The sequence below is a fragment of the Musca autumnalis genome, unplaced genomic scaffold, assembly GCF_047663935.1.
Source record: "Musca autumnalis isolate F117 unplaced genomic scaffold, ASM4766393v1 scaffold_4, whole genome shotgun sequence".
In the NCBI taxonomy this organism is placed as follows: domain Eukaryota; kingdom Metazoa; phylum Arthropoda; class Insecta; order Diptera; family Muscidae; genus Musca; species Musca autumnalis.
This window is the reverse complement of record NW_027411977.1, coordinates 139,408,114-139,431,705: the sequence shown is the minus strand read 5'-3', so window position 1 is coordinate 139,431,705 and position 23,592 is coordinate 139,408,114. Positions and strand designations below refer to the sequence as shown.

Genomic DNA, 23,592 nt, shown 5'->3' with positions numbered 1-23,592 from the left:
ATTGTGACTTTACGAAAAATAAAGCATTAGTAGCTGATGGGCTACCTACAAATCGTACTACATAATTGAATGGTTCTGAAGCGTTTTCAGAGTTCTTTCAGAAATCCACCACTAAAAAAGAATGGCATATATCGCCCATTCGTCATCTATATAGGCGTATTCCACAGTCCAATACGATTAATTCTGAAAATATCCTTGCGAAATTTGTAAAACTATGCCGAAAACATCTTAGTTTCAGCATTTCAGGCTTTCGCGACCACTGTGCAACCTATACATTTGTGATGGGCAGTGATATGGAAGAAGAATGTTTTTTTGTGTGTTGGTTTGAGGTAACATTTCTGATTGTCTTTGTTTGTTTTGTTTCTGTTCTGTTTTTTTTTTTTTGTTTTTCTAAAGAACTTTTTACTTACTCAAGGCTTTGGAATTTCTGCAATGTTCAAGAACTGCATTTGGCTGCTACAATGACTAAGGAGAATTCAAAACTTCAAATCCAAAAAGTAGATTCCATTCACACTTGAATATGCCAAATATTGAAACTGACCACTGAATTTCACTATGACCGATTCCAGATAATTCTTCACTGATTATGGCTTTATTACGTTTTATTTATTTTGATGTCTTAATAGATCGCCGCGCTCATCGATCACAAATCAATTATTATCTTCAAATTTGGGATTTTATTTTATGGGAATTTTCCAATTTTGGTTAGATTTAAGTTTCAAAAATAAAAGTAGGTATTTGTTTATTTATTTAATTTGCAACAACTTTTTCAAACAGCTATCACGCAGATGGCAAAAAACAACAAGACATACGAATCGCACTAAATCAAACTGACATCCACAAGCTACGAGAAACTCTGACTAACTGTCAGACTATCTTAGTAAGTTTAACACTCGATGTTCTAAAGCAGGTTGTAGTATCGAATCGAATATCGAGAGTGAATAGCGCCGCACACTGTCAACCCGCTAACAATTCTGAGAGATTCAATGAATTACTGCCACCACTGGAAGAAGAAGCTAACGCTCTTTGTGTTTTGCTAAATTAACTGCGGCCACCGCCATACCATATCTGTCGGCACCACTTCTTGTTGTTGTCGATCATGGGTTGAGTGGGGGGTTTGGTGCTCACTTTGGAGCCAATAAGTTGAATGTGCATGCATACGAATGTCGCTGATAGGTTTGATGGGTCGGTTGTGGTTGTTGCCCAAAGCTTGGGTGTTGTGGTGAACACTTATTGTATTGTAGTATCAACGGGAGGTATACTAAACGTTATCTTAAAAGTTTCAAATAAAAAATTCACCACAGAAGTTATTATGAAAAGCTAAGACTCAAACCGATTTTTAGATGTTTTAGCCTTTAATAAAAGCTTAAATCGTTTTAAATCATTGATGTTCAAAACTATCAAAAAAATCAACGTTAGCGTATTTGTGTGTTTCTCTTAAGTTGCTGGAGAAATCGAAAAATTAACGATTAAGCACTGTTTTTAATTCCTTTTCTTTTAATAATATTATGAGGCCAGTATTTTAAAAGATATTTATGATCAAAATACATACGAAATCTATTGAAAACCCGGAGAAAATTGTGGGTTTTTAATGCATGTAAGAGAAAAATATTCACTCCCTTTATTTATTTTGCTCATCTATGTGTTAAATCAATTAAGGAATTTCATTGTTCTTTATGCTGAATCTATAGTAAACATCCAACAGCTTTGATGAAGCATAAAATACCAAAGCGGCTAGAAGTTTGAACTGATTGGTATATAAGAACTCTTTTCATTGTTCAGAAGATGCTCGATAATTTCAGTATTGACAACATAAAATGCCAAATTACAGATAATATTGACTACATCGGACCACTCTTTCGGCTACCTCCCATAAAAAGTTTAACGACGCGTCTGGGATCGTTTTTAAATGTGTGACAACATGTCGTGTATGCGGCCTTTGTTACGTCGTTACAATTTTTTCGGGGGAAGTCCACTCTTCCTGAAAAATTGCCCCAGAAACTCAAAAAAAAACCTATTGACGTCAGAAGTATTGTATTTACTTATTTTCTCTACATTATGTCCATTGATGAGAGTATGTATATTCCTGTCGACACAGCTGACTCATACTTTCTTACATGTTTGAAACATTTTGCATATGTCATATGTCTGGAAGTATAGTCTTGCCCAGGGACGTAGCCAGGATTTCATTTCGGGGGGGGCCCACCTGACCAAAATTTTGAAAGTTCATGTTAGCGAAAATGTCTTATTTAGCAAAGATGCAAACCTTATTTTAGACTTCTTCTACTGATGAAATAATTTTCATTACTATGTTTCAATTCAAATCGCGTAAGACTTCTTGGCCAATTTTATCTTGTTTTTAGACCTTTTTTGACAATATGTCATAGTTAATATATGGTCAAAACAATGAATATATTTATAATCCCATATATTTTTGGGCGTATCATTTATCAAATAATTCACAACTACAGTCAATGTTATGAAATTCAGTGATATCACTGCGGTAAGACCAAAAGAAAGCGAATACAATGGAAAACCTTAGAAATATCATAACATTTAATTTTCAAATATCTTAACATTACAATTTTCAAAAATATGCAAAAATCCGATGTTTACCTATCACAAAGATTTTCTGAAGGCCGAGAACTAATGCTGAGCAATAGTTAGTCTATCCATCAAGAAATTCTAGCACATAATCGCGGTTATGTAAATGACAAATTCTGTCGCCAAATCGTGCATCTGTCAATAGACTAATTTTGGCGTCCAATCGTCAGACTTCACTTCACTTCCTTTATGCTAATAGTTTAGTTATAAGTAAAAATATGAAATAAATAAATCAATAAATAAAAAAACTCTCTGGAAACGCTTTGCTTTTTTGCAACAAGTGTTCTCGGGGTTCCTATTACTACCGTACAAATTTTTCAGATGCAAGTCTATACATCCAGAGAAAAAGCTGTAAACAACACCTAAGGCAATCACGTGTAGTGGCAGTGCGCACGACAACTTTCGAACCGGATACTGCGTTGGTCCAAATTTTGTTTATCGCAATATTTCAGCCAGCCTTATATATACAAAATTCGAAGATGGTGCTTTTCGGTCTACTTCTTCTGGTATTTTCCCCCCAAATTTCAAGAATTTTAGCTAATGTGGTATGCGCGAGTTTTCTTGAACGGAGAAACCGATTTGGTCCAAACTTTGGATTTAGTAATATTTTTTTCCAAACTTAGTTTTTGCTCGCAAATCGGCCACTCTGCGGTACCTCCATCACAAACCTTTAAAATAGTGGTTTAAGTGCATTTGAGGATCTTTAGAAATTTTTACTGAAGGTATTCCTGGTGTTTAGACCGGTATTATGTTTTTCGTGGACAAGTCCATATTTCCTGACATAAGAGTGAAAAGGTGAAAATTATACTGTGGCGAACTGATATGACTGGTGGGCGCAATATCTTTTGAAAGGAATGACTCCCAAAATGAGATATACTCCCAAAATGAACTATGTCGGTCCTGTCCATATCTCCATACCTCCTCCGCAACACTTGTGATCAATGATACAAATCCATATTTTGTTTGCAAGTTCATACGTCCGAAAATGGCTACAAATTTCTGAAAATCTCGTAATGCATATATTTTGGGTTTAAGTATTTAGGCTGTGCAGCCGCTATTCGATCTGTTTAGAGATTAAAGTTTCAATTCACACAGGCTCAGGGTATTCCTGTCCGCAAAATGGAGTGGAACTTGTTGAGATTTTGAAGAGGAAGAACCTGTTTCCGAGCAGGTTTTTAGATTTCGTTTGTCGTCACAGGGTCCTTTACCAAAGGAGGAAAAATTAACATTTCTAGAAATGTGCATCCATTGAAAGTACTTCTCAAAATACAATTGCTGTGGGTTTTTATGACGTTTTCTTCTGGTTTTATTCAAAGTGCAAATATGCAAATATCTATAGAATGGTAAAAGATAATGTCTCCAAATTTTGAATGTGTGCAGGAATTTGGTCTAGAAATAAATTTGCCAAATCATATTGAAATCGGTTCAGATTTGGATATAGCGCCTCTATATATATATCGACCGATTTCATGTATTTTAAGCATTAAACACGCTATACATGTCCGATTTCAATGAAATTTTGGATGTGTGACGGAATTGGGTCTAAAAATACATTTTTCAAATTATATTGTTGAAAATTGAAAATTGGCCTACAAATAAATTTGTCAAAATATATTTTACCTTATTCGGGTTAGCGAAGCGCACCGGGTTCAGCTAGTAAAATATAAACATTGACCTCAAGCTCAATAATCTTGATTTTATTAAAATTTGAAAGGTCGAACAAAACATAAAAATTTGACAGAAAAATCCTTTTGTCCAATAGACATTTACGACACTGCGGTGGAACAGAAATTATATCATAAAAAATGGTTGATATACATAGTTTTTTATTGCAAATTTCAAACATAATAAAGAATTTGTAATTGTTATGAATTTAAAAATAGTTCATTATAAAAACGTGTTAGAAAAAATATATAATGCCATGTTCATACCAGCATTCGAATAATGTCGTTCGTTCTCATAAGTACGTACATGAATTAACCCGTTCATACGACATCATACGACATTCATACGTACATCATTCAAGCAACATGATTCATATTTTCATAGTTTTTGTTTACTGATTTTAAAGAAAGTTTCAGCCAAAAGGCGAGTAAAGTTAATTGATATGAACTGAAAAAATATTTGTCCTTCTTTCAGATATCTATTTAATATTAAATTATTTTAGTTTCATTCATGTTTTCTATTTTTTCTCACAATTTTGGTGTTTTCAGTATATTTTCAAATTTTTTTATTTTAAAAATTAACGAGAAAGAGACCTGCCAAAATAACTTTTTGGTATACAGACTTTCCGGCAGGCATTTGATTTTTGTTTCTAAATTTGTACGCGAATTTGAAACGATGGACAAGAAATGTAAATGCAATGAAAGAGAAGACAAAATTTGCTATTATTTGAATGTATACTAGTCGTTAAACCGTTTAATTTTCATTCATATTTTGCAGTTTTTCTAAAAACGTTTGGATTTGTAATAAATTTTGAAATTTTGTATTTTCATGTCATAATTAATTTATTTCGATAAATTCTCTCATTTGTTAGAGACATATTTAATCGTCGTTCTGAGAGTAATTTAAATTGAACAATGTACACAAATCGTTGTTCGTTCTCAACATTTTGTATGGGAAATGAAGTAATTACATCGTAATTTGGGGTCGAACAACGAATAGAGAGCGAAACACCGTCAGTCTGAACAAGGCATAAACACTTAAAACCACAAAGATTAAGCAACGGTTTTAGATTTTATTGTTGAATTGCTCTTATAAAAAATTTCAAAAACAAAATATCGCAAAAATGTTTTTGGACCTAATATATTACAAACGTTCAATAAATACAAATAAACGTATTGTTCTGAACTCAGTAACACTTACAGTCAGCCTTAAATTCCGATTAAACGCTTAAACAACACCTTTAAACTTAACAAGAACTATGCATAAATTTGCTCAAAAAAACTTGTTCATTATTTTTATATGTTCAAATATGTTGAACAATGAGTATACCAATGTAGTTAAATAATTCTCTGTAATGCTTCCAACCACTTTACATATTTCTTGAACAATTTAAAAGAGTTTAAAATTTTACTCAAAAATTAAAAAATAAGCTAATATCATATGAGAACTAAAATCATTTCGGGGGAGGCCCGGGCCCCCCGGGCCCCCCCCCCCCCTGGCTACGTCGGTGGTCTTGCCCATGTAACACATTATATCGCTTTAAACCGGACAACAAAGAACATCTTTGGTAAAATATGAAAACGTTCTTCAAACTGCCTTTAAGCGAAAATTTTGAACATTAGTGAGAGAGGGACCAAAAGATGTAGTCTCGATATAGACCTTTCTGGCATTTAATAGGCGTTTGAAAGAAATTTCTGAAGAAGAAGTTTCGGCCAAACCGGATATTCAATTCGGAAATAATCAAATTTTCTAAAGCTTTTAGGTCTTTATCTCAGGAATTTTAGAATTTCCCCCATAATAAATGTACTTCAGTAATTGGGGCCGCAAGGACAATCAGCTGCAAACAATTTCAAAACTGTTTGAGATACACTCCACGTTAGTAGAATATAACACCTAAATATTCGTTAATGTTTGCTTAGGGATTTAAAGTCCATGATGTTCCGTATCAAACACAGAAAAAATTATGTTTTTTACCTCTTCGCGAAATGATTTTCTGATCAATTTTCCGATAGTACTATGAAAAATAGGCATTTATTTTTGGTCGTCAGGATAGAACAGTCAGTTTATTTTCGCGAATTTTTGAGATATTAACGAATTTTCTATCAGTCGATGAGGTAAGGCTTTCTAATCATTTTCACCAAAGAAAAGCTATAAATTATTCTGCAGATAATTGAAACATCTCGGAATATCAATTTCTTCACAATAAGATAGAATGTGACACAGACAACCTCGACGGATACAATCGAGTGCTTCGGATGCTGATAAAAAGGAACATTTTCAAAATAATTATAAAAACGTCAACATTTCTTATAAAAACCTTGATGTTTTGTTCAATAAAATGAGTTTTCCGCAAACATAAAGGTTTGAAAACATGCTCCACCTTCAGAGGAAGATAATCTGATATGAAAACATCCGATATTTTAATACACTGAGGGAAATTTTAGCACATTTTTCAAATTGAACACACCCTTTGGGAGTTGACCCATATAGTCCATATGAATATATAGCTCATATACTTAAAGAGTGTCAGAACTCAAAAAATGCGTTTTCAGAGTTACCAATTTCTATTTTTTCTGTGACTTCTACTTTATCTTGTGTCAAATTTTCATACTGATATCTACGAAACTCGATGAGTTACAGGTCATTTACTATGACTTTCGCATAATTCAACAGAAAAGATTTTTGATTTTATGAAGCACTAAAACACTTTGAAGCATGCTTGTATTTTTAAGTGGGGAAGTCAATTTTCAATCGTCAACATAAAACGCGTTTTTCTCGAAACTGGATTTTTTGAGATGTGTCACTCTTTGAGTAAATGAGCGATATGTTCGGAAGAAATATTTCGATGTGCAAAGTTTAGATAAAATCGAATGCTCATTTCCACAGTTGTTTTTAGCGAAAACTTTTGAATTTTTGTCGGGGAGCGGCCAAAAAGACTTCCACTGTATATATCAATACGAAAATTTCAGTAGCGGTTACTGTAGCAACACAAATAACACTGTGCAACATTTTTAAGGTGATCTTGTGCAAACAATTTGAACTGATAATTTTTTGAAAGTACAGACCCAAACGACAAGAAGCCCTAGTTGGGTTTTGTTGTGTCAGATCCAGCTTGCATTTTATGGCCCCATCTAAACATGGTTAAATATTGAGTTTTTAAAGAAATTCGGGGCTATATCTCTGAAACCAATGCGAATCTTCGTCTGACCTCTGAAGCAAATTTGTAGATAAGAACAAAAATAAAATACTTGGAGAAATAATGAACTCGAAAAACTACATTTATTGCCTCAAATTTCAAAATATATGCAAAAATTCTACAATTTTTATACATTTCGCACCGTATCTCCAAAGCCGTTATTTTTTTCTGAATACTTTCTTTTGGAAAAATACTCCCTGGAATGTAATACACAACTCTTCAGAGCATGTCATTGTTGTAAAATGTCTCTATGCCGTTGTTTTCAGCACATTTTTCAACGACTATTTAATAAAAATGTCAATAATGTAGTGAAATCCAAAATGCGAGAATAAACTGTTGGTGTGAACTGTGTTTGAAATACGTGCTGTAAAAGATATGATGCAAAATACCGCTGAAACAATGTGAAGCAAGCATTTTAGAGTTTCAGAATGTTCTAAAGAATTGTTGAGAACTTTATTAGGAAGATTTTTGCAACAGGTTACTTGGTTCAACTCCCAACAGTTTAGGCGATACAATTATGTAAAATTTTCCATATTTTATAGATTTTGATGCCCTAGATGGAGTTTTTCTTATGTGGTTTTTTCAAAAGATAAGTTCTACTAGTGTAGGGCTACAATATTGCTAAAGACAGCAAGGCCACATTCCTATTCGTTTCTGAGATAAAGACCTGATCAGTGCAAAAAAGTGTAAATTTAGCCCGGTTTAGATGAGGCCATAAAATCCGAACTGGATCTGACAGGACAAAACCCTACGAGGGTTTTTATAGCCTAAATATGTACTTTCAAAAAATGGACACTAGAAGTTGTTTGCATTTTCAGTGTTGCATAGTGTAATAAAAAAAATCAACATGGGTCCATTTAAAGGATAGCTCCCGTAGAACGTTAGCCCCGATTTTGGATTATTTTAAGATATTGTCCAGATCATTCGATGAAATTGGCTAAAATGTGTTCCCTGGTGTTAAAAAACCTTCTTTCAAAAGTTTTTGAGAGTGGGATGCAGATTTTGATATGGTCCTCATAGAACGATACCGCCCGATGTTCGGAATTTTGATTGTTTTATAAACATTATTAATTCGAAATGGTCGAAGTTGGCACTTAACTTCTTGGAGGTAGGCAAACATTAGAAATTTGTCGATACATATAGGTCCACAGTTCTACATTGTCGCCATAAAGGGTGACCCCCACTTGTAAATTTCAGAAAGTCGAAAAAATATTGACCTATTTCAGAGTATAAATAGCATAAAATATTTGGTAAATTTTTCAAGTTTATCGGAACAATATTGCCTGAAATATGAGCATTGGAAGGGAAAAAATTATTGTGTTTCGTATGTAGTTGAGTTGGATAATTTAATTCCTATCTGACTGTACTAGTTCCAAAACGTATGAGTAACATCATAAAATCTAACGTTTGATGTTATACACAGTTTGTTCAAACAAGTGATGAGGGCCATCGGAACTGCGTAATGAACTAAATAGTTCCATATAAATAACAACTCTAGTGTGTAGCATAGGCACTAATGAACCGGTTGTCATATATTTTTGTGGGCTTATCAAGGACATCAAAAAACTAGTCCTTTATCGATCGTTTTTTTAATTTTTATGCACTTTTTGTAACCAAAAGCGTCAGTTTTTATACCCTCAGTCTTTAGACTAAGGAGGGTATATACACTTTGATACGATGAAAATGTGCCTCATCGAAATAATGGTTTTAGACCCCAAGTATGTTTGGACGAAATGTGTTTCAGACAATTTTGAGTCGATCTAGCCATGTCCGTCCGTCTGTCTGTCTGTCTGTCCTGCTGGCTGGAGCGCACGATAACGCTCGAACGGATGAACCGATTCGGGTCAAATTTTGGCTTTCGTAATATTTTGCCCAAACTTAGTTTAAGTTCGAAGATGACCTACATCGGTCCACTCCTTCCGGTACCTCCCCCACAAAAGTTCGAAAATGTTCGGAAAGTTTGTGCGCACGATAACTCTTGAAGGGAGTGACCGATTTAGTCCATACTTTGTATAGCGTTAACTTTCTACCAGAGTAATATGAGGCTCCAATATGGTCTCAATAGGTCCACTCCTTCGGGTACCTCCCATACAAAATTTCGGAAAAGTTCAGTTTAAGGCCATCTCTCGTATCGCTTTTTGTTTTAGCAATTTGTATTCACTGCCCTCCATACGACGGTACAAGTTTCATCAGGGGCAAGTCCACACTTCCTGAGAAAATACCCTGAAAGTTGCAAAAAACCGTGTGAGGTGGTTGGAGCCTAAAATAACTCTCGAACGGATCTGCCGATTCGGTCCAAAATATGGCGTTAGTAATATTTTGTCCAAACATAGTTTAACATTGAAGATAAGCCATATTGGTCCACTCCTTCAGGTACCTCCCCCACAAAAGTTCAAAAATGTTCGGAAAAATTGTTCGTACGGTAACTCTTGAAGGGAGTGGCCGAATTGGTCTATACTTTACACATCCTAATATATCTACCAGATATAGATTAGGTTCAAATATGGACTATATTTGTCCACTCCATCAGGTACCTCCCATACGAAATTTCGGATACATGTTCACTTTAAGACCTGCTTTCGAATCACTTTGATTTTTGTTGAAGCAACTTGCATTCGCTGCCTCAATTGCGATGGTAAAAGTTGTTTCAGGGGCAAGTCCATACTTCTTGAGCAAACATCCCTGAAGTTTAAAAAACCCCTATGGTACCATATATAGTGGCTGGAGATCCATTCTTTTTAGTATCTCCTCCGCAAAACTTTTGATATTTAATCCTAATCAACATTTTTGTCAATTCAAACGCCCAACATTTTTAAAACTCCCTAAATACATGCGTTTTTTGGAAAAAAATTGTTTCAATATACACAGGCTGAGGGTATATCTCTGTCGGCAAAGCCGACTGATACTTTTTTACTTGTTAATCCAAAAATTGATATTTTGAATTTTACGGTCCACCATTTCCGCAGATCTTTATGATCTAAATATTACATTACACTGTACAACACAAAAAATAATTACAAGATAATTCGGCCAGATTATGAAAGAGTACCGAAAAAAGAAGACACGCGTGTCGGCGTTTTGAAAGTTTACGTCGGGAAGTAACTTAAATAGGTGTGGCAAGTTCCGCCAATTTCTACATGTTTTGAAATATTCGACATCAGATTCCTTGGGATCCTTGAATTTTAGGTATAAATTGTATTTGGCAATATTACTGACAACAATGTGGGGTATCTTTTTATGAAAAAAATTAACCCTCGTGAGAGTAACTAAAGGGATATTTTTGGTCCATTTTTCAAAAACGTTTAAAAACTCCTTTAAAGTGTGATCGTATCAGATCAAAATATTCTACAAAATTATTTGTCATAAAGTTTTGCTACAGGTCCCCGAATACACCAAAACTCTAAATTGTATATAAACGCCAGGAATCTGCCAAAAGTAAAATCACGTTTTAGGCTTAATGTTGTATTTATCTGAATTTTTTAAGTTTTGTCCCACAAAACTTCAATTTCCAATATAAGTCGCCGAATACATGAAATATGTGTTTACAATATACATATGTTTATCAAGAAACTACAGTAGCGGACAAATCATTTGCAACTGACAATGTGGACCGACATGGCCCATCTTCTAACATAACATAAGCAAAACATTACGAATGCCAAATTTTCGATCAAATCTGTTAATCCGTTCGAGAGTTATCGTGCGCACCAGCCAGACAGACGGACGGACAGGACTAAATCGACTCCAAATTGCCTGGACCGGATTTCGTCCAAACATACTTGGGGTCTAAAACCTTTATTTCGATGAGGCACATTTTGCCCGCATGAAAGTGTATATACCCTCTTTAGCATAAATGCTGATGTTATAAAAATTGCCTTTAGCGGGCTTTACAACTGGGGGTCATCAAATGAAACGGTACCGCCCAAATTTCGGTATTCTGAAGGTTATAGTAATATTATACAATCAAAATGGCTTTTTTTCGAAATTGTACATAGAGGACCTCATTTGGACATAGGAGTTACATATATCTAAATCTGAACCGATTTTAATACAATTTGTCAAACTTATTTTTATTCCGAATTCAGTGACATTTTCCAAATTTCATTAAAATTGAAAACAATTTTGCGTGTTTGGTCCATCAAATACATAAATTTCATCAAAATTGGACATACATATCGCTCATTTACTCAAATAGTCTCATAACTCAAAAAAATAGGTTTGTAAATGTTGCTGAAACATTTTTTTCAGCAACTTTTCTTTTATACAACTGTCAAAATTCGAAACATTTGTAATAATTATTACAAATTATCGAGTACGCAGACAGGCATAATGTGTATTCTGAGTTAGCAATTTATATTTGTTTTACGACTTCTACTTTATCTTGTGTAAAATTTTCAAGCTAATATCTCTTAAAATCAACGAGTTGCAGTTCATTCACCACGGGTTTGACATAATTCAACAAATAAGTTTTTTGAGTTTATAAAGTACTAAAACACTTCAAATCATACTTAATCTTGCACAGAAATTTAGCACTGATATCTGGCTAGCTATGTTCCAGGCAGTTATTTTATTTGCTGTGTGATAATCTTTATCTAAAAACGCATTGTTCTAGAAACTGGATTTTTTGAGATGTATCACTCTTTGAGTAAATGAGCATAATGTCCAATTTACATTAGCAACTTTTTCGTCATTGGAGCTGTTTCGTCATTTATTTGCTAAAACAGGCAACATTTTGCGTCATAAAAATAATGTTTGGTTTACATTCGGCGTCTTTTCGTGATTTCGAAGGCGTTTCGTGATTTCGCGCGGAATCAAGCAAAAATTATCATGATTTCGCATACAAAAATGAAATCATCTCATTTCGTGATTTCAGCGAAATCAACATCGAAATCACAGTACACATGATATACAACCCTGTTTGTGACTGAAAAAGTACCAAAAGTTGCAACACTTTTCACGTATCACAATAAACAGGGTAGATGGTCAATTGCTGCAACAAAAAATTTTAGAATCAAAATTTTTAAACAATGTGAAAAAAATATTAGATTACTTTGTTACAATGCTATTTTTCATTGCGTTCTCGTACTTTTTTAATGGTAATGTTAGAAAAAAGAGCGAAATGTCTGAAATTGCTTCCCCATACAAATTTCTTAAAAAATACGGGAACGAAAAAATGACGGAAATTGCAAAACTGCAGCAAATCAACGTATCAGCTATCGTATTTAGATGATAATGAACATGTTGCTAGTTTCTACTATGCCAAAATTGTATGGCAGAAAACAGGAGAATAGGATGTTATTCGTCGCTATTTTTGTTTAAAGAGAATTGCAAGTCTTGCAAGATTTCGGTGTACGGGAACGCATTTTTAGCACTAAACGGGAAAACTACTGCAAGTACTAATATTTTGCAGGTTCTGAGCACAACGTTTATCTATCAGAATTTATTATTATGATATCTCAACGATAAAATCATTATTTTATTTTTTGGTACTATACACAATTAATACGATATATAGATAATTTTACGATAATTTTCGAAATAAAGTTGTAAAGTTCTATATTGTCGTATATTTTTGATGTTTAATTCAATTTACAACAACTTGTTTTGAAAATTCATGTTCGCTCAGCTGCGCATATACATCTACCTTGATCATTGCGATATGTTTGAAATCAACAAAAAATAAGTGTAAACACCGGGGTGTATTTCAAGATTTCGTGAAATCCAGTGGACTTGGAGCGCAAGTGTAAACTTGGCATAAATGACGATAGCTGCGTCATTTATTCTAAACAACGCACGAAAACACCATACTATTATAAGCAGCCCAGTTTTTTTGTCATAAACTACCAAAAAATGCAACTGTTTTATGATGTCTTTGTTTGTTTGTGTGTGTTGTAGAAAAACAAAAATACTCAAACGATGACAAAAGTGAAAATAAATGTTTAAAAAACTTGCAAAAATTATGTTTTTTTTTGTTTTTAGAATTAATTTAAGTTATTTGATACAGATTTGTGTTGTGAAATTCCTATTTATCTAAATAAATATATTGTGTGCGTGTGTTTGTGTTATTGTATAAGTGTGTATGTGGGATTGTGTGCGTAAGCAAATGACGCAAAAAAACAGATGTAAATACACTTCATTTGATTCTACTTACTTACTTACTTACTTAGTTGGCCCATTACAGAACATTTGTTCCATAGACCGAACTAAGAAAAGATCTCCATTCCTCTCTGTTTTTCGCTTGACTTTTTGGAATACCGCGCCTTTCCATTTCTTCATCCACTTGTATGCTCCATCGAAGCTTAGGCCTACCGATTCTGCGTGCACCGCCATGTGGCATGTATTCATACGCCTTTTTAGCGGGTTCATCATCGCTCATTCTCATGATATGGCCTAGCCAACGCAATCGTTGCATCTCGATACGTTTAACTATATGCATGTCTTTGTATAGCTTATATAGCTCGTGGTTCATACGACGTCGATATTCACCGTCAACGCAAATCGGCCCGTAGATCTTTCGAAGAATTTTCCTCTCAAACACACCAAGCACTGCCTTATCTGCTTGCGCAAGTACCCATGCTTCGGAGCCATACATTAGCACGGGTAGTATCAACGTTTTGTATAGTGTTATTTTTGTTTGACGAGATGTGGCTTTGTTTTTAAATTGCTTACTTAGACCATAGTAGCATCTGTTGGCCAATACAATTCTTCTTCTTATTTCACAACTGATGTTGTTTGTTGTGTTTATGGCAGTGCCGAGGTAGACGAAGTCTTTAACTACCTCAAAATTATAGGTACCAACTTCTACGGTTGGTCCGAGCTCTATGGACGCTTTGCGCGTCGACACCATCAATTTGGTCTTTTCGCCGTTTACCGCCAGACCCACTTTCGCAGATTCTGCTTCGACCTTCCTAAAGGTATCAGTTACTTCCTTTACTGATCGTCCCATGATGTCTATGTCATCAGCATAGGCAAGTAACATGTGGCTATTGGTGTAAATTGTGCCATTTCTTTTGACATTTGCATCTCGTATTACCTTTTCCAGCAAAATGTTGAATAGGTCACACGAAAGGCTGTCTCCTTGTCTGAAACCTCTTTTGGTACAAAATTCTTCGGAGAGGTTCTTTCCAATTTTAACTGAGGACCTAGTATCAGTTAAAGTCATCTTACAAAGCCGGATGAGCTTTGCGGGGATACCAAATTCAGACATTGCGTGGAATACCTTTGATCGGAGGGGACTGTCGAATGCTGCTTTATAATCGACAAAAAGGTGAAATGTGTCGATCTGCATCTCTTGGGTCTTCTCTAGGATTTGCCGCAGGGTAAATATCTGGTCAATGGTGGACTTGCCAGGTCTAAAGCCACATTGGTATGGTCCAATTATTTCGTTGACCATTGGCTTTAGTCGTTCGCACAATATCCCTGACACTATCTTATAGGCAATAGGGAGAAGACTTATGCCCCTATAGTTGGAGCATACAGTCTTATCTCCTTTCTTGTGGACGGGACATAGGATGCTCAGGATCCAATCGTCGGGTACGCGTTCTTCCTGCCAGATGGTGCTAACTAGCTGATGCATACACCTTATCAGCGCGTCGCCTCCGGTTTTAAACAGCTCGGCTGGTAAGCCATCGGCTCCTGCTGCTTTATTATTCTTCAGCCGGTTGATTGCTGTTTTTACCTCATCTTGGCCGGGCGGTATACATTCTATACCATCTTCTGGGATTGGATCTGTGGTATCATCGTCTTCGCTACTATTGGATACCAGCAGATTGGAGAAATGTTCCTTCCATATCCTGAGCACGCTGTCTGTATCTGTTACCAGATTACCTTGCTGGTCTCTACAGGAGGATGTGCCTGTACCAAAGCCATCTGTTTGATGTTTCACTCTTTGGTAGAATTTTCGGACTTCATTCTGGCTCCTGTACATCTCGATTTTTTCACACTCCCGCTTTTCCATTTCTCTCTTTTTCTTGCGGAAAAGACGTTTCTCTTCTCTCCTTTTCTCCCGATATCTCTCTCGTGCGCTACGCGTTGCTACTGATTGTAAAGTAGCTCTATATGCCGCATTTTTCTCTTCGGTAGCAGCACGACACTCCTGGTCATACCATGAATTCCTTTGTGGAGGTCTCTGGAATCCAAGTATGGATTTTGCGGCTGTTTGCATGGAGTGGGCAATATGTTGCCATTGTGCTGTTATGTTATCGGGACAAGGAGTGCTCGCGTTAAGCAATTGGGCTAGTTGAGTGGAATATGCTGTGGCTATCTGTTGTGTTTGCAGCCTATCGATGTCCAACTTCCGCGTTGTGTCTGTTCGTGCTTTATTTGCAACGTTTAGACGGGTACGTACCTTTGCTGCAACAAGGTAGTGGTCCGAATCAATGTTTGCGCCTCGGAACGATCGTACATCCAACACGCTGGATGAATGTCTTCCATCTATTACAACATGATCAATTTGATTACTTGTTCTTTGATCTGGAGACAGCCAGGTGCCCTTATGAATATCGAGATGATTAAATCTGGTACTGCTAACTACCATGTTTTTTGCAGCTGCAAAGTCTATCAGCCTCATACCATTGTCAGATGTTTCACTGTGGAGACTGAATTTCCCGACTGTTGGGCCAAAGATATTCTCCTTTCCAATTTTGGCATTAAAATCGCCTAGAATGATTTTAATGTCATGGGCAGGGCAACGGTCGTATGTTTCTTCTAAGCGCTCGTAAAATATATCTTTGGTCTGTTCGTCCTTTTCTTCAGTGGGAGCATGAGCGCAAATAAAGCTGATGTTGAAGAATTTAGCTTTTATTCGAATTGCAGCAAGTCTTTCATTCACTGGGGTGAAGCTGGATACCAGATGTTTCAGTTTCCGACTAACTACGAATCCGCAACCAAACTCATGCTTTACGTCATGGCAGCTATAATACAGTGCGTCACCTTTAGGTGTTGTTGTGACGCCTTTCCCAATCCATCGTATTTCCTGTATGGCAGTAATATCGGCCTTGTACTTTTCAAGTACGTCTGCCAATGCTAAGACTGCACCTACCCTATAAAGAGTGCGAACATTCCAGGTGCAGATTCGCAGATCATGGTCCTTAAAACGTTTGCGGGGTTCGTCAACTTTAGAGGGGTTTGTTTTTCTTTTCTTTCGTTTTTTCATAGTAGGATGTTTTTTCTAGGGGAGGGTTACTAACCCGACGCCCAAACCCAAGTTTTTAACGTTCTTATGGGTGAACGCGCGGCACATGTTAGCTCACTACCTTTAACGGGTGTTAAAGGCAGTTCCCCAGGTGACACCACGGGGAGGTCAGTGTCCACTTGAGATGAAAGAGGGACCAAGATAAATCCTGGGCTTTGCCATGTTAAAGCCGGTCAAGACCGTTGCTTGGTATCATTCATCCCCTACGTCACCCTCATTTGATTCTAGGATTTCGTAAAACGAAATCATTTAATGTGCATATGTAAATTGGACTTAAGTGCATTGCAAGGTTGGTGCACCAAATACCTTATATCGGGGAAAAATATGTATTGGATCTATATTCAAGTCTGAGCCGATTTTAATATAATTTGACAAACTTATTTCAGTCCGAATTCCATCATACATTTCAAATTTGATAAAATCTGAACCGATTTCTATATAATTTGGCAAATATATTTCTAGGCCATATTTCGTCATATATTCCTAACCTACATAGCGTGTTGGGTGCATCAAATACATGAAATCGGGCGAAAATATAAATGGGAACTATATCCAAATCTGAACCGATTTCAATATAATTTGGCAAATTTATTTCTAGGCCATACATCTTTACATATTTAACATTTGCAATCGGACATATATAGCGTGTTTGGCGCATCAAATACATGAAATCGGCCGAAAATATATATGGAAGGTATATCCAAATCTGAAATGATTTGTACCAAAGTAAATAGGGTTCGTCCTCTGACCAAAAAACGATCCCCAATTGTCATGCGAATCGGACAATATATGTGACCTATACATTGCTTACAAAAATACATAGACAGACAAACGGACGTATTCTAAGTGATTCTTGTATATATCTAAAAGGAACTACGGGTCTATCTAGTTTCCTTTTGCCAGTTACAAACTAATCCAAAATACCCCTCACCACAGTGTAGCATATGGTATAAAAACGCAAGAACCGGTAGATAATTTATTGAAATTTAGGATATTACGACCACCACTGATTTAAAAAAATTGGTTGATGGATGAAGTTAAATGATACTGAAAAAAGGCCTGAATAATGAATCCGGAAACTTTACAAACACAAAACACAATCTTCCAATTAAGTTACAGTTTATTAAATTTGATACTAATACACCAAGACCTCGCTTTGCGTCGTTGATACGTTCCAAAAAAAAAAAAAAACACGACCCAAAGTGAAACGACGCAAAGTTCGGAGATAGGTTCCAGGGCAAAAATACTATTTTTTCTTATATCCACTATTTAGGTAGAGAAACTACTTTTACACTCTGTACCCTATATAACAATTTGTAGCTATTTCGGTCTAATTCCGCCAGAAAATGTAGCTAAAACCGTCAAAATACCTGAAATCGGGCGGTACCGTTATATGTGGGTTATAACAAAACGTGAACCTATGTTCATCTCTTATGGTGAGCAAGTTTCTACATTACTGGGAATACTACATGTCAAATTATAGCGGTACCATTATATGAGGGCTATACTTAAGCGTGGACCCATCATCGGACTTGATCTAAGTTCAGACCAAATACACATTTGTACAAAATTTCGGCCCTCTATCTCCACTCATTCGGAAGATAGCGTGATTACAACTGACGGACGGGCTGTCATGGCTAAATCATTTCCAAATACGACATTCCGTGTCACAGCATATTCTTGTTTTCAACATTTTTTTCCAGAATTTCATTCAAAATGCCCCTCACTCCTTTAGTTTTATTCAACCGAGCTGCTGATGCTGTAGTAAAATTTGATGCCTACTGCAGTTCCCAACGGGACTATGAGCTCGATGTTTATATTTTAGAATTGCTAGGAGCTGAGGCAAGTACATTGTGGGAAAAAGTAAAACTTCAATCTGATATATGCCTCAATTATCTATATGAAGACAAAAATTCCAATAAGGACAACCTTGTATCTGCCGACATCAAATTCGATGTCGCATACAAGTGTTTTATGAATGTTTTATCGTCCATTAATAGAAAGCAAGGTGTACTTCGGGCTCCGTCTAAGTCACATACTTTCACTTCTCCAAAATCTCATATAGATAAACTTACAGTACCACGTAATGAAGACACGGCGATGATGTTTCAAATAACTCATCCTCCACATCCTGTGAAGATGTTAATACCGGTCACAGACTTAATTTACCACCCTGGGACATCGAAGTGTTTGGTGGCGATTTTCTCTCCTGGCCGACGTTTGGGGATTTATTTTTTGCCGTTTATATTAGCAACAGTGACATAAGTGATATCGAACGGTTATGTAACTTTAGTGGCTAAGTTTTCGCTTTCCCACACATATTTTAGTCTGGCGTGGAATGCTTTACAACAAACTTACTACAATCCACGTATTTTTGTGAACCACCAACTAAAACGCCTCTTTGACCTACCAGTTTTAGATGAGGAAACTAGTTTAGGGTTAAAGAATTTACAAAGAGGCATAGATGGGTGTATGTCAGATTATGACGTGCCGACTGAAGACGGGATACTATTAGTTTTCCTTTGTCTTTCAGAGATTATCTAAAAATTGCGTGGGCAAATCGTGGATAGATTTGGATCAATTTCTCACGGAAAGGATCCAAAATCTGACCTGCTTACGTGCTATTAGGGGCATGGACTACTTCCAACCTCTAAATCATAATAAAAGACTTTCCCATTCCACGAATGGTGAAAGCGTTAAAACATCTGTGGGCACACCAGAAATCATATCTCGTTCTTCACGGTATTCACTTGCACCCTCGCCTAAATCGTGTGGTCTTTGTTCACGAAAAAGACACCATCTAAGGTTTAGATTTTCAGTTCCTGAAAGGTTACGTATAGTTAAGAAGCATTACTGTTGTCTTAACTGTTTCTCCCACGCACATAAAGCTTTAGAATGTAATAGTGTACATAATTGTAGCATATGTAATAAAAAGGCATCAAACCCTGATACACTGGGAGATCTCATCACTTCATACGTCTCCGACGTCACCTGATTCCAGGAGTTTAGTAACAGTAAATTCCCCTTCTACTTCTACAAGTATTTCATCTGGGTCTACTACTAGGCAGGTATTCCATACCACTCAGAATAGGAAAGTACTGTTAGGCACGGCTATGGTCCATATCGTGCACCAAAGTACTACGTACCAAGCCAGAACTTTAATCGACCATGCTTCTGAATCATCTTTCATTTCCAAAAATTATGCAGAGCAGAATAGGCAAACACACAAATGCAGCTAGAGCTACAATTTTGGGTATAAGTGGGTCAGTTTCTGCCACTTCTGGCAATGAATGTTCTATTCATGTTGTATCTCCGTTGGACGCTACGCTTTCAATGGACACGATCCCCCCATACTGGGCATTATCCTTAAAATAGTTAGCATAGAAGACTGGGGCTTTGAGTCATGTGGTTACCATACTATCCATACGGCCGCTATTGTTATTCATACACTTAACCTTGGGTCGTCTATGCGTTGACGGGTTACAAAGTCATGCTAGGTTAGTTTTCCAACGGAAAACAGGGATTACGTCGCCTAACAATCCATCACTTCATACGCAAGCATTGGTTATACGACCATTTACTTTATTGAAATATACAGTTTATTATGTAAACTTGGTGATACACTGGGAGATCTCATCACTTCATACGTCCCCGACGTCACCTGATTCCAGGAGTTTAGTAACAGTAAATTCCCCTTCTACTTCTACAAGTATTTCATCTGGGTCTACTACTAGGCAGGTATTCCATACCATTCAGAATAGGAAAGTACTGTTAGGCACGGCTATGGTCCATATTGTGCACCAAAGTACTACGTACCAAGCCAGAACTTTAATCGACCATGCTTCTGAATCATCTTTCATTTCCAAAAATTATGCAGAGCAGAATAGGCAAACACACAAATGCAGCTAGAGCTACAATTTTGGGTATAAGTGGGTCAGTTTCTGCCACTTCTGGCAATGAATGTTCTATTCATGTTGTATCTCCGTTGGACGCTACGCTTTCAATGGACACGATCCCCCCATACTGGGCATTATCCTTAAAATAGTTAGCATAGAAGACTGGGGCTTTGAGTCATGTGGTTACCATACTATCCATACGGCCGCTATTGTTATTCATACACTTAACCTTGGGTCGTCTATGCGTTGACGGGTTACAAAGTCATGCTAGGTTAGTTTTCCAACGGAAAACAGGGATTACGTCGCCTAACAATCCATCACTTCATACGCAAGCATTGGTTATACGACCATTTACTTTATTGAAATATACAGTTTATTATGTAAACTTTGGCTCTACGGCCGCCCACCTAATTTGTTTAATGAGCATATCCCAAAATGTTCATGTGGCATTTGTTTGTAATTCCAAGTTAAAATAAAATCGGTCACTGGATCTTCGATCGAAGCTCCTCCGGAGTAAAAATATTTACGTATGTTCGAAAGATGGTCTTAATACTGCTACTGCATTTAATCCCGACGGCAATTCTACCTCAATCTCCCCACTCACACGGAGTTAAATATAAATATACCATGTTTCGAGGCGAATACGCGACCTCACTACTTTTATATTGAAAAATATAGCTTTGATGGCCGTGTTAGAGTCGCGAAACATCGGGCTATATATCTATAAAATGACGGGTTAAGAGATCCTTCTGACCTAAAAGTTCGTTCTTTGTTTAATGTTGGCTTCCTGTCCATTTTTCTACTGAGTTGGATAATAAAGAATGATGGTTGCGACGATGGTGTGAGAATGATGTCCCATGTTCGACAAGGAACAACAAGCTGATTGCAAAGCAGCCAACCAATGAAGCCTACGCAAACATGGTAAGCAATGCGATTATAATTATATAATTTCGCCCTCGGCGACTCCTCGGAGTTCCTCCAGGAGAAACTTGTGGTCTCGCCACGTAACCCTGTAAGAGGTGGTCTTCAATCACCTTTTGCACTCTTTACACGATCAAGGTCTCTACGAGACATTGCGCGATCGTGCTCCACGGGCGCGCATATGTAACGAACTTTTATAAATATTTAACATTTAATTTGCAACATAGCTGGATGTTGCAATGCCGGCGGAATGATCAATTTGCTACGAGATTTTTAGTAAACCATTTTTAATTTTAAAATTCTTCCCAAGGATGCTTCTCTCCATGTTAGATTCGGTCTACTACCTTAACATACGACTATGTACTTCGTACATAATATCAACGGTAATGACATCTTCTAATGAGTGACTTTTCTATAAAGCCCGCCTTTCAGCATCTACGCTAGTTATTCATTTAACATCATGGCCTACGGCAACGATAGGATCACGTCCTGCTCTTTAAAACCCTTTGTACAAAGGTAATATCGTTCCACGAACGTTAAAACAATAAAAATACAGTCCACTGCGAGTAGAAAAAAATACTTTCTATTCGTGTTTTATTTTTCTCTAATTTTCTTTTAATATTTGCTACGCAAACAATAGGCGAACAAAAATTACTAAAGAATAACAAATTTGGTATTGTGTGAAGGAATATTTGGTACTACTAGATGGGACTAAATGTTGTTAAGTTGGGGATTTACGTGTAGAGTTTCGATAAGGAGATCGCTTTGGAAATGCGTACTAAAGTGTACGACAAGTACTACATTTGGTACAATTTGGTATTGGGTGAAATTACAGAAATACATAAATTCTGAAATTTGGAAAGTGGATCACTCTTGACATGTAGGATTGAGTAAAGGAGATAATTAAAAAAAACCGTAAGAGTACAAAGAATTACTACTTACTACATTTGTAAAATTTGGTATTGGTGAAAGAATAAATCTGAAATTTAGAAATTTGTTAGTGGTATCACTGCTGGTGTAGGGTTGAGATACGGAGGTTGCTTTGGAAATTTTTACAAAATACTAAATTTATTTGGTGTTTGGCGAAGGTCATAGACCCTAATATCCAGTTTAATAGGTTAAAATAAGAATCATTTTTCAAATGTTACTTTTTGATTATTAAATGTTCTAAATACAGTGATGTGCGAAATAATAGAGCCACTGAAGTTACAACACATTAACCGTTTCTAAATCACTTCTGAAAAGTGTTTTATGGCCCAAATTGCATTTTTATAGTGGAACATTATCCCATAAATAAAATGCAGTCAACATTTGTCCAATTTGGGGGTTGACCTTGTATTAGGCAGGGTAGAGCCTGTAAAGAGGTGTGCGAAATAATAGAGCCACTTTAGGTAAATAAGACAATTTCTTAAGGAAATTTAAACTTGACCGTCAAAATCATAGGGAAAATTTTAGTTTTCCTTCCTAACATTATTTTTTCTGAATGAACCTGTACCAAAAATTAAAATTATAATTCCCCTTCTAGAGTTAATGGGGCTGAAAACCCATATGGGCCCAGAATCAAAGATAATGCCCCATAAAGACCTCCAATATATTGCAAATATCATTAATATTTGAGTTTGTGAAGAAAATGTGCTAAACTACTTTCAAAAACAAGAAAACATAAAAAACCGATCGAAAAAAGTTAATATTTTTATGATTTTAGAGCAAAAATATGGGAGGTCCTGTACGGAATATTACGCTTTGTAGCTCCTCTGCTCCAATAAACGAGTAAATAATGGATTATTATCAACTCTAACAGATCTTAGGTGTGATTTAAAAACAGACTTAAAAAATTTATGGGTACAGAAATCACGAATCTTAAACATAAAGACGGAGTATGTTGATAACAGTTCTCGAAGAATACCCATCTCTGGCTACCTCATTATTGCTGAGTATTTCAGGCCTCATAAAACATCGAGGTTAGCTTTATTAAATGCCCAGGCTACCAGTGGTGAATGAAAATGATATCCGAAGCTGTCCGTTCGAGTTAAATAAATGTTGTACCACCTGTCAAGGAAAATGTTCAGCCATAGGCCAACCCACGCGTTCATCTACGATCACGTGTAAACATATTC

The 23,592-nt window shown here is 36.3% G+C and overlaps 1 protein-coding gene across 1 annotated transcript in view; it reads right to left on the bottom strand.

Moving 5' to 3' along the window:
* Targ2 (Terminal ADP-ribose protein glycohydrolase 2) overlaps nucleotides 1–1,092 on the bottom strand; it is a 43,557-nt gene extending 42,465 nt beyond the window's left edge. Inside the window, exon 1 of the mRNA XM_073985944.1 lies at nucleotides 411–1,092. The gene's annotated coding sequence lies outside the window, so the exon portion shown is untranslated. The remainder of the gene's footprint in view (nucleotides 1–410) is intronic.
* Between the last annotated feature and the right edge of the window lie 22,500 nt (nucleotides 1,093–23,592).